General features: G+C 32.9%; 1 long non-coding RNA gene across 1 annotated transcript; it reads right to left on the bottom strand.

The window, feature by feature from the left end:
- Window positions 1–1,799: 1,799 nt before the first annotated feature.
- LOC122579803 lies at window positions 1,800–5,539 on the bottom strand. The gene is made up of 5 exons (XR_006320701.1): window positions 4,279–5,539; window positions 4,066–4,149; window positions 3,575–3,635; window positions 2,765–2,830; window positions 1,800–2,377 (listed from the first exon to the last, which is right to left on the bottom strand). It is a non-coding gene; the product is annotated as an uncharacterized LOC122579803 (long non-coding RNA).
- Between the last annotated feature and the right edge of the window lie 4,780 nt (window positions 5,540–10,319).

Here is a 10,319-nt window from a genome sequence, read left to right as displayed (position 1 = left end):
TGTATCGAAATTCAATCACGTGTATTGTATGTAATAAACTTTCAAATCTTATGCATTATATGTATCCGAATATATGTGGCAACCATATAAGTTGTCATTTGTCAAGTTTTGATTGGTTGAATACATACAATGCACATGATTTGAATGTTCATTACATACAATACACAAGATTGAAGTTCAATACACTATAACAATTCGTGTAAAGTTGTTTACATTATGGGGTAGTAATCCCTAAAATATAATGTATCAACTATTTGAATGGAAACAAAGTGATGTATTTTGAAACTTAAACATATAACAAACAAAAACAAACTTTAGAACTGTCGCTTGAGATTCTAGAAGTTAATTAGCTTATATATAAGGAAGATGTGATTCTGAATGTCCATATGCGTGTTTATGGTTTTTCTTTTCATCATGACAACCCATTTTTAAAAAATAAACGCATCAACAGTGAAGGATCTTGGCATGTGCAATGTAGGCCAGCGTACAGGGCCTCCGTTTTAAAACGGGCCCTAATTTTTTAAGACGGACCTCCATTTTTTAAAAACTCTTAGTTTTATATTAATATAGTTTAAATATTAAATTCATACTTACGCTCGACAATGTCATAAGAGAGGTTGAATGAATCGGCAATGATAGTAATTGAGAATGATTTATTAGATAGTATTGATTATAAAAGTTTGATCAATGATTTTGGTTCAAAGACGGCTCGAAGAAAGACATTATTCAACTAAGAATGAAATCAATGGTAGGTTTTAACTACCTTTATGATATGAACATTTCGTGTTTAAGGAATCTTATAAACAATTAATACTTTTTTGTACACTTATAATAATTACCGTAAAATATATATATATATATATAGAGTTAAGTTATTACGAGAACTAATTTTTTGTCGAGAACTACGAGAACTATTTAGAACCATTGATGATGTTGATCAATGGCTATAAATAGGCAATATTTTAACTAATTATTATATGATTAATGATTAATTTAATAATTAAAGAGAGGTAAAAGGAAATTAAGATTTAAACGAGGAGACAAAAACGCATATATTTATAGAGTTATGAATCCCCTTTGACTTTTTAAGGATTCAATATAATTATATTTACTTATTATGATTACGATTTAAATTAAACCCATACAATTTAATTAAAATTAAACCCATACATTCATCAGCCAACTACTAGTCTTTTTAAATTAAACCTATATAATTTATTTAAAATTAGCGAATGACGTTTTTATCACCCGTAACCATTTCATACATTAACTTTTGTTATTCTGCGAACACCTGTATTTTTATAACAATTATATATGAATTGCGTACACACGTAAATATATATTTTATCACATGAAATTGTATATGCATAAGTGTAAATAGATACAAAGACAAAATAGACTTAAACTCGTGAAATCTTAATCTTTTTAGGGTGTACATATTTGCATGCATAGGTGTCCACCATGCATGGATGGACACAAGTGTACATACGTCTACATATTTGTATGCATAGGTATACATATTTGTATGCATAGATGTACATATGTATACATGTTTATATGTATAGGTGTACACAGGTGCATATATTTTATGCATGGATGTACACAAATGCACATCTTTGTATGCATATGTATGCAAATTAATATGTGTAGGTGCTTTGTTTACATGTGAATTATCAACGCTGAAAATATAAAAGATTAAACACAACATGGGATGATCGTAAAGATACATGCTCATTAACTAATAAATGAAATAAATGATGAAATAATTAATTTTAAAAAGACCAACAAAGTAAGCAAATACTATTGAAAATTGAAGAATATGATTCCGAGTATATGTTAATATGGATTTCTACATCTTACATAAATACAAAACGCAAACTACTTAATAATCCAATCTCATTAATCCTTAATGTTACATATCACATCTTACATAAATACAACCTAGTTTATATACCGTCATTGAACAGTATCCTGGCATCATCACTTCTTCCTGTAAGGGCGCTGAAGAAGCTCAACTCGTTGGGTCATTTTATGTCATTTTGAGCATGTTCAGAACCCATCATGTTTTCCATATGAGCATCTGATGAATGAGATGGAGAAACATGTGAGGTCATCTTTTGATGGGCCTGGTGGTTGTTCAAGTTGGCCCGGGTTATGGAAGTTGGATGATGACATTGTTCTAAGTGGGGCCCAGTTGAAGAGGGGGTGGTGGGCGGGTCGGAATTGTGGGTTGCTTTAGTGGCATTGTGGTGGAAGAAGGCGATGAAATGTTGCCCCTTGTAAATGTAAATAGCTGGGATAGATAAAAACCAGGTTGATAACCAAGTGACTCAAAAGTGTTCCTCATTTTAAACACAAAATGAGGGTCTTATGGTATCTGTCCACATAACATACGGTTTTTTAGTAACTTAATCCAGTTTATCAATTGAACTAGGAGTATATTAAAAGAACCCCAAAGTGTAATCATGAAAAATACTCCGTAGTTACTTTCGAATGACCATCACATCAATTTACAATTGGTCTGCCGATTTTTAGTGCCAAAATTATATTATAGCAGCAGAAAAATCATTTATTGAACAAAAAGATTTAGACGACTTTATGCATTTTAAAAAATACGATTTAGCTGGATCAGTCCATTTTTTGCCACCTCTGGTGATAGGCTAACTAGCTAAAAAGCTTGAGTAAGAAGTAAGAACTATAGGGGGAAAAAAGAAATAAAAACACGGTTGATTAAAAGAAAGTTCCAAACCAAACAAATGACTACCTCATTTCAAAATCTATAGAAAGTCGTCCATTGATTCATGTTTATAACCTTGTAATCAACCTGTGTCTGCACAATGACAGAAAAATTATTTCACGATGCTTCACCCATAAAATCATACTGTCTATTTTCTTACTTTTATTTAGGGTCAAAGGCTTGAATGTTCATACTTTCCTCTTTGTACACGATTGCACCACAAACCTTTTTATTGAATAGTCTGCCCAATAGATTTTGTATCCACGGTGATTAAGAACAATAATAATCGGAGGTGACCATTTCAACCAGTTATTTATAATTGAATGATAACGCTAAAATGGTCAACATACAAAAAAAATTATGATAAACTAAACAGATCAAAATAGGTCAAAACTCAAAAGTTGCCTAACGTGTACTAAATTTTTTTAAATGATATAGCTTATCATATTCAATAAACTATCATTAAAAATAGTAAAGAAAATGGACATTGGGCATGTTGGCAGTCACTCTTAAAATCACTTGTGATGTAAAAGGTTGCATATAAACTAAGTTCTAGCTTAGGTAACTAACAAACGACTTGATCTGACGATGGAACTTTGATCCTAAAATAAGCTCTAGTAATTGACATATGCACTCAACATCTATGCTCTTCTGTCTATCCTTTACTTGATCTGACGATGGAACTTTGATCCTAAAATAAGCTCTAGTAATTGAAATATGCACTCTACATCTATGCTCTTCTGTCTATCCTTTGCATAATCACAAAAATAGATGCTAATGAATAATACGAAGCTGAAAACCAGACAAGTTCAGAGCGGCTAGGGACTTCTCTCGTACCTGTTAGGCAATATTCAAATGCAAAGGTATAGAAGTTCACATCATTTGCTGTCTTTTGAACCTTTAAGAAACAAAATAACTAGATTAGAAATCCATACATGTAGACGTGACAAAATAGATAGGACATACAAATAGATACAATCAACACATGCATTTTATGACCAGAATGCAACTGGTCAGATTCCGTTGACCCAACGTGGTTGTTATCCAATAGTTTCTTTTTTCTAAACAATAATTGGTCAGTCGAATTTCAATGCCAAAATTACATTATTGTAGCAGAAATATCATATATTGAACAAAAAGATTTAGACGAATTTATGCATTTTAATAAAGACGATTCAGAAACTTTTCAGTCCAACCCGTTTGACCTATTGCTCTATTTAAACCAAGTTGACTCATTAGGGTCGTTACTCGTTAGGGATGATCACAACCCATTCATAAGTTAATGGGTCGAAATTGTTACACCTACTAGTATGCTTATATCCGCATACCTCGTTCTCCAGTTCTGGAAGTGCCTGCTGCAACTTAATTAGGGTATCAGCCTGCAGTGCTTTAAGGCCTCTTCGCCACTACTCCTATAATCATTGGGAGGGAAATTAGTAATTAAAAAGTTTATTTCACCCAACAATATCAACCATTAAGGTTAATGAGATTCATAATGTTCTTAGAAGCAACCAAATATTAGTAATGCATATTTTCCTTACCAAGGTCAGAAATCCCTTGCTTTTCAGCTTGCATTTTCCTGGAAGTGTTTTTGGACCAATCAGTGCGTTAGAAACAAAAGGTGATAAAGGCAGCCTAACTTAATTATGGTATCAATCACAAGAGGTCATAGGATCCTAGAATTATAAATCTATCCGTATCATTATCGTATAAACAATCACATCATATTGTTACAACACAAAGCAGAAGCAAGTCATAATCTCTTAAAGATTCATCTTATTAATATCTAAAATCTATCCAAACACTGTCAATCCATCTATTTTTTTTTATTATTATTACATCACTTTGTAGTGACTTTTTTGTATCACTAGACACCCCTCCGTCTCTAAGCCGTTTGTAACTCTCCGTTATCCCCTCTCATGTGCCCTGCACATGAGAGTATTTCTGTCCGTTCCACTTTATTTCATTTTATTAAAAATACATATAGGGAAAATAATTTCAGATCCCCAACTTGTTTTTCTTTCTACTTTTTCTCAGATCCATCTTTATATTATAACCACAATAATCATCAACCTCTTATATATGTTTTTCTTTATCTATATATAATACAAACACACACTCATACATCTATATATACATATACTGTATATCATCATTATCATCATCTCGGTTATGATTTATGAACATCATTCATTTATTCCCTGATGCCCTCTTTCGCATATTTTGCTTTGTTGATGGTGGTGGTGGGTAGACTCCATTTGATATATGAATTTGTATTGTATTGTTGCAGATCTAAAAACAAGAAAAAAACGGGTCAAGCACCAGATCTCGAATTTGGAGAAATTGTGATGAAACAACAAGATGTGAATGAATTGGTTTTGTAAAAACTTGATTTTGTGTGTATACAAGGAATTGGTAGTGGTTAAACAATTATTAGAAGTTTTGATTTCATGGTTGATCTGAAGGGGTTGCGAGTGGAGTTTTTAAGTGATGATTCTGATTGGGATGCATGTGATATCCATTTTGTGTGTATACAAGGATCTGATGCTGTTTTAAATGATTGCTCATATGTGCTATTATAATTCGGAAGATATCGAACCTATGTTGCACGGAATCGGGAACGGGAAACAGTATCGGTACGGAAACGGGAAACGGCGAAACTATTATCCCATTACCCAATCGTAACCCATGCATTTTGCAACCTCTATCTTATCTCACTGACGGTATTTGAGGTGACCAGTCAATCCAACGTTGCTAGGTTTGAACCAATGAATCACTATGTGTTGGTTTATAATGGTAATAGAGTACTACACATACCCACCACCATTGTGCGTTGAGATGGTGACTAATTTTGTGTGTTTAAGTCTACCTTTTAAAACCAAATCCGTTAACCAAATAACTTAATTAGCGATCAAACTCATTTCATAATCCCCACACTCATCAACCATATAGTTACAGACATGCACAACGTTTTAAATGACACAAACCGTACAGAAATTAAAGAGTGAAGCGTCGTGTGAGGGAACATGCACATAATGTACAATTTTTAATATAAATCAAAAGCCACAAATATAACGTTTATTTGAAAGCATTAATTGTAATAATAATAATAATAATAATAATAATAATAATAATAATAATAATAATAATAATAATAAACTTAATTAGTGGCCTACCTCAAAAATACTCTAAATTACTGCAAAAATCGAAAATCCTAACCCAGTTGACAACCAGCACCGTCTCATAGATAACCATAACTTGCAAATAATGTAACGTTTTGTCAAACTAAGAGGCCTACAAAGAATTATGGTCAACATGAGTTAAAGTTGTTAATAGAAAAACAACATTGGAAATAAAAAATAATCATCAAACTAAAATCATGGGTTGCAAATAATCAAATAAAGAATTTACCGTTGGATTCACAATATACATACTTTGAAAATAACAACATTATCCTGTTTCATTTTACCTTTTAGAGAAAACAATGACTTAAATCGACCCATTCAAAAGTAAATGAGTAAAAGAGGCACCTCTAGGATTAGAATTCATCGAGTAAGTTTAATACATAAGGATTGTACAGAACTTAGTAGCTACCACAACCAATATGGAGTCATGAAACGACACAACTCGATTTAATAGAAAAATTAGGATATTTTTTTTTATATATATATACCTACTGCGCCGCAGTGGGTGGATGCAATCCCCACTGCGCCGCAGTGGAAGTAACATGCTCCCTGGATCCGAGAATCCCCACTGCGCCGCAGTGGGCACCAGTTCAGCAACACCAAAAATTGTTAGATGCTTAATCAAACTTACAGACTACCAAAATCAAAACCAAACTTCATAATACAACATTTCTAAGTTCAAATAAGTTTTCAACTCAGAAATACGCTAGGTAAAAGTATCCGTTGACCAAACATTCACTTTACCACCAAATGGGTCAATTACCCGAGTTGACATCTTACAAATGACGACGTACAAAATTAGAAATTTCGGCATGACCCATTCATAAAATCATCATCCAAACCTGTTACGGATTATGAGTTTCTCCAAAACACGTTTAAACAAAATCAATACATTACAACTACAAAACGACCCATTTAAAATACCCAAAAACTCGAGTCCAACACTAGACATCATAATAATTCTCCAAAAAGACATAACAAGTGTACAAAGAGCCGAGAGTTCAAAGGGGTCACTATGGGTCCTATTACCAATACCATTATCCGCATTTAACCAAAGCAACCCATATTCATTAAGCATTTTTAACTTCAATCTTTACAATACTTACTTTCTTTCGCATCCGGGACAACCTATAAAAGGGTAAACAACTAAAAAGTAAGCAAAGCTTAGTGAATAATCTTGCATACGTTTATACCTACGAAGGAGGGCAAAGTGCAAGGACTTTCACATGTAACCTATGACACCGTCATGCCACATTTACATGCTCACCTTGCACACTATCAACACATATATGGATCCATATAAGCTAAACAATCATAACAAATCATATCTATCGGGATTCTTAGGCCCCGGAGGTTCTTAGGCCTCATTTCACATCAACTATCGGGATTCTTAGGCCCCGGAGGTTCTTAGGCCTCATAAACAATGTCCCACATGGGCTTCACGCCAAATCAATTACCATGCTTGGAACATTCACATCTCATGGTAATTGACCCAACGTAAACATAAAGGTATGCAAGAGTACTCACCTCCTCCGCGAAAACCAAAATCATAAATCAAGAAGACCGCATGAACACAAAACATGTATGCTTCAACCTAGCAACAAATCATAACGCATAAAGGATCATCAATCTCATACTAGACCATCTAGCCATAATCACTAGCATTTCAACACCCAACCCCTCATTTACAATCTTATATTAATCTTGGGTTGGTTCATCAAACATGTATCTCTTATATTATTCTCATTTGACCAAAACTTACTTTCATACCCAATTCGTCATTTTCATATTTAACCAAGCAGACTTCAAACAAGCATAACTCAAGTTCTACTTACTCTTTTTACTTGATTCCAGTGGCCAAATTTAGGTGACACATATACCTACCTTTTATCTTTAGTGACCAATATGTGAATTGTCCTTCAAAGGTGACTTCTCGTCGTTTTAAAAATCAAAACTGCTGCTGTTAAACAGCTTTGACCCTACTGCCTTCAAATGACCATAACTTGAGTTCTACACCATATTTTGACCTCATTCCAGTGGCCACTTCTTCTTAACACATTTTAGTACATTTTATATTCAGTGACCAAAACATGAATTAACTTGCAATAATGTGTTTTACCCGTTTTAACAACAGACATCAGAATCATTTTTGCTGAAAGATCAGCATTGCGCCACTGGATTCAAAAATTCATATCTAGAGTTCTACTTCGTATTTTTAACTCATTCAAGTGGGAAAATTTACTTAACACAATAACCTACATTTTCTTTTCAGGATTCAACAAGTCAAAATGTTGTCATGAAGGTGTTTAACTTGTTTCAAACTCAGAGACAGAATCTGTCCAACTTTGTTCTTACTAACATTCAACAAAATCTATCATGCAACTCAATTAAAACCCTAATTTGATTAACTTACAAGAACCCTAATTCATATTATATCAATTTACTCAATATAAATAAAACCCCCAAATTTTCCAATTCAAGAACCCTAATTTCTAAAATATAATTTAGCAAGAATCAAAATTAGGTTAAAGCATCAATACCTCAAATAATGGAAGACATAAGTTAGGGTTTCAATTTTATACTTTCTTCTCCTTTCTTCCTTGTAATTTCAGCCACCACCACCATAATTAAACCTCCACTTTTCAATTTTATGAGATAAAAGAAGATTATTATTATTATTGTTCTTGATGAAAGGTTCTTAGATTGAATGAGAAATTAAGATTAATGTTTGTTAGTATAAAAGTTAGGAAGAATGTAGAAGAAAAGTTGGTGGAGAAGTGATGAGTAAGGAAGAAGGATTTGGCTGGCACTTCTTAGGAGTGCCACGCCCCATTCTCTAATTTAGTGGGTAAATACCCGTTATCCGCTAAAGTTCCAACTAAAACAATCCCATATTCAAAAATAAAATACTAGGAAACTATTTTAATGTCAAAACTATAATAGAGGTTAATTTTCATTGGCTTAATAATTTAGGGTGTTACAACTCTCCCCCACTTGGAACGGATCACGACCTCGTGATCCAAGCCGCATTCAACAACGACAGTAATTAGAACACCTCTTAAAAGCACACGTAAAACCTTGGCGGCATAAAATTTCATAAAACGAGAGTTGTGAGAGATAGAATAAATTTCTTGGAAGTTTCTCGGATGGTTCCAAGCAATCAGTAATCTCGTCGTCTCGAGCATGTATTATGAATGAACCATTTAAGCAAGATCTGGCTTCTTCGCATGCAGAATCGCATGCAGAGGGTGGCCACCCACTTACCTTTTTTTTTAGTACTGTATATATATATAAATGACTTATAAAACTGTATGTTGCTATATGTTATATGAACATTAATGACTACTCTAAAAGATCGATGATTGTCAAATATTGCTTTTTCATAACAACTTGAAAAAACAAATTGTTCCATCATGCTAATAACATCTCCATTGAATTTTATCGAAAATACAAGGAAACACCAAGTCAAAAGATAAGGTGATATAGTTTGGTTAGCTAGTATAAATGTATAGATATTGTTGCATTCCAGGAATCATGCAACTTATTATTCCAACAAAAGGATACAAATAGCAAAGATATGTTACAATTATACATAAACCCAGATCTGTTTTGAACCGTTAGGTTGATCGAGTTGATGGAGATAGATCAACAAGCTTATCAATTGCTCAATCGCCGGCAACAATTCAGATCAACCGCAAACTTGCATCGTTGACTTTTGAAGATCATTTTATATTCCAACCTAGCATCACACTTGATACATCGACCATCGTCGTTAATTCCTTGAGCGAACAAGAGAGATGGCTCAGATTTGATTTGTGATTGAATTTGAATGGTTAGGATTAGAAGTTAGATTTATTTTTTTCTCACTGCTCTACCAGCAATATATATATATATATATATGTATATATATAATAGATTATAAATCCGCGTAATACGCGAGAAACATATTAAATAAAATACTAAAACTTATCATGGATAATACGACATGATTTATAATTCTTTTATGAGTTAATTGTAAGATTGGTACATGTAGTTTGCATACTTTAGCAATGGAGATCCCTATTTTAAAACTCTTTTGCAATAAATCCCCTTTAACAAAACCTTTCGCGGGTACTGTGACATCACATGCAGGGACAATATCATCTTTTCAAACAACACATGAAGGACCCCCATTGCTAGTGAACTCAAAATGGGGACCTCGTTGCTAAAATTTAAAAAAAAACCACAAGGACCAATCTTGAATTATCATATTGATAACTACTTTTAATTAAATAGAAGATTGGAAATTTGCAATATACAATTATCTGTGTGTAAGGTTCTTAATTATTAAATTTATGTATACTTAAAATTTTAATAATAAGATATACCTTGTATAAATATTTTTATTTTTATATTTG

This window comes from Erigeron canadensis, chromosome 8 (genome assembly GCF_010389155.1).
Source record: "Erigeron canadensis isolate Cc75 chromosome 8, C_canadensis_v1, whole genome shotgun sequence".
In the NCBI taxonomy this organism is placed as follows: domain Eukaryota; kingdom Viridiplantae; phylum Streptophyta; class Magnoliopsida; order Asterales; family Asteraceae; genus Erigeron; species Erigeron canadensis.
This window is presented reverse-complemented; position numbering and strand designations above follow the sequence as displayed.